Here is a 3187-nt window from a genome sequence, read left to right as displayed (position 1 = left end):
ACTCCTTCAACACAGTTTGTACCGTGTGGCGGGTTAGGCCACTTTCATGAGCGGCCTTGTGTGTTGACTTTGGGGGACTTTGGACTAACATATCCTGCACTATTTGCACTTTTTCATCCAATCTGGATGTTGAGAGATGACCACTTCTGCGAGTATCTACCACAAATGCCATAGTCATCAGTTTGGAATGGCATTTCCAGATGGTTTTTGCATCCACCGAAGCACGAGGTCTGTGAACACCCCATCGCCATCTCTGCACTTGTACCACGGACTGCCACACTTCGTAACGGGATGCCAGCTGGACACGATTACGCAGTGTCAGGTGTTGGGTCATTATAGGCTACTCTTGTCACTGTGAGGGGAAAGCAAAATTTAGCAATTATCAATTAAAGCTTACCACTTTAGGGATCACTATATCATTTTGTTTCATGCAAATGCAGTGCTATTTACAAAAGTCTATCTATTGCCAGACGCCTCAATCCCGTTTGGGGTGGCCACAAACAAATCGCCTCCAAGTCGCCCTGTCCCCCGCCATTTCACTCCCCTGCTCCCAGCTCACACCCCCCTCTCTCATATACCTTTCCACCCCATCCCTCCATCTCATCCTCGGCCTCCCCCTCCCTCTTTCCCCCTCCACCTCACTCACATACTCTCTCTTCGTCAGTCTTTCACCCTCCATCCTCTCCACATGGCCAAACCACCTCAGTGTGTTCCTCCTAACGCTTCCTATCACATCCACATCAACACCACAACGCTCCTTTATATCCTCATTCGTCAGCCTGTCTCTTCATGTGACTCCACAGGCTCCTCTTAAATAACTCATTTCCACTGCTCTCACTCTTGACTTGTGTCCTTCCAACAACGTCCAAGCTTCACTTCCGTACGTTAGAGTTGGTATCACAATACTGTCATGTAGTAACTTTTTCACTTCCATGCTCACTTCCCTGTTTCTTATCACTGCTTTCAAGGAACCAGCAACCTTTCTTCCCTGCTGTACCCTTTCAAGCACTTCACCCTCCAAACCTCCATCCTTACTCATCACACTACCCAAGTACTTAAACGTACTCACACTTTCCAATTCCTCACCATCCAACCTCGCTGTACATTTACTGACTTCACCTCTCTCAAAGACCATCACTTTACTCTTCCCTACATTCACCTTTAGATTCCGTTTCTTACACACACACTCAAACTCATCCACCAAGCCTTGCAGCTCTCCTTCGTCTTCACTCAACAACACAGTATCATCTGCAAACAACAGTACAGGGAGTTTCCAAACACTATCCTCTCTCACCATGGCCACTCCAACATCCACTACCCTACCTTGTACCTCTTTTATTACCCCATCCATGTACAGATTGAACAACCATGGAGACATGACACATCCCTGTTTCAACCCAACCTTCAAAGAGAAAAATTCACTTAGATCACCATCCACACGCACTGCAGCCTTCGCACCATCGTACATACTCTTCGCAGCATTCAACAACTTTCCATCTACTCCATATATTCTTAACACTTTCCACAATCCTTGTCTATCCACCTTGTCATATGCTTTCTCCAAATCCATGAATGCCGCATACAACTTCTTTCCCTTCTCTAGAAACTTTTCCACTAAAGATCTGAGAATGAATATCTGATCTACACAACCTCTTCCCTTCCTAAAGCCTCCCTGTTCTTCTCCAACTAATTTCTCTGTTCTTTCTCTAACTCTGTCAATAAGTATCCTACCATACACTTTTCCTATTATACTAAGAAGACAAATGCCCCTATGGTTACCACACACTTCTTTTTCCCCTTTTCCTTTGTACAAGGGAATAATTATACCTGACTTCCAATCCTCCGGGACTCTACCTTCCTCCCAGGCCAATCTGCACATCTTCCACATCCATTCTACTACTATCTCTCCCCCATGCTTCAGCATTTCACCACACACTCCATCAATTCCTGGGGCTTTCCCCGATTTAACTTTCTTCATTGCTTCCACAACTTCTATCCTACTGATTTCTTCCTGTCTTCTCACCTCCCTCCTCCTCCCAGCCATTCCCCAGCCACTTATACTCGCATTACTTCCATCCTCTACGTTCAACAATTCCTTAAAGTGTTCTTTCCATCTGCTCACTTTTTCTCCCTTCTCCACTAGTAATCTACCATTTTTATCTTTCACTCCCCTGCTAACTTCACTTCCACCCTGTCTTACTCTTTTCACCTCTCTCCAGAACATTTTCTTACAGTCCCTCCACTTTACACTCAAATTTCTTCCAAATTCCTCATCCACTCTCTTCTTACTCTCTCTTACTAATCTTTTCACCTCTCTCTTCCTTTCTACATATAACTCTCTCTTCCGCCTCTCAACCTCTTCCACGCCCCTATTTCTCATCCATTCATTGTATGCTTTCTTCTTTTGTGCCACAGCCTGTTTCACCTCTTCAGTCCACCACGCTGTTCCTTGCACCCCCCTCCGACTTCTCTTCCTTCCACACACCACATCACATGCTGCACATATTTCTTCTGTAAATATTCTACACACACCTTCCACGTCTCCCATCTGCTCCAATTCATATTTGCCCAATCATTCCTCCACTTCTCTTATACTCTGCCTTTTTCTCATCCTTTTGTAACCTTTCCACTCTCCTTTGCAACTACTCCTTCCTCTCGTCTTTCCCTTCTTCTATTCCTCCTAATTCTGGCCACCACCAAGTAGTGGTCAGAAAGTCCACTCCCCCAACCTCTATAAGCTCTTGCATCCATTACACATCTTCACATCCTTTCATCCACACACACATAATCAATCATTGCCTTCCTTTCATTCAGTTCACCACCCACCCTTCTCATCACTTGCCATGTATACCTGTGGATCATTTTATGCCTGAAGAGGGTATTGGCTATCACCAACCCCCTCCCAGCACAAATGTGCACTAACGCACTGCCATTCTCATCTATCTCAGCAGGGACACCCCACTCACCAACTATTCCATCCATCTTCACATTCCCAACTTTACCATTCATATCACCGATCAAAAATACTCTCTCATTCCTTCCAAACTTTTCCATGCACACTTCTACATTTGTCCAGAACTCTTCTCTCACTCTTCTAGCACGATCTTGCGTTGGCGCATACACACACACAATCGCCCACATTTGTATTCCAACTTTCAACTTTACCCACACAATCCGTGACCCAACT

The sequence above is a fragment of the Coenobita brevimanus genome, chromosome 103 (genome assembly GCF_032717465.1).
Source record: "Coenobita brevimanus isolate Jiangsu-jjx chromosome 103, ASM3271746v2, whole genome shotgun sequence".
In the NCBI taxonomy this organism is placed as follows: Eukaryota; Metazoa; Arthropoda; class Malacostraca; order Decapoda; family Coenobitidae; genus Coenobita; species Coenobita brevimanus.
This window is presented reverse-complemented; position numbering follows the sequence as displayed.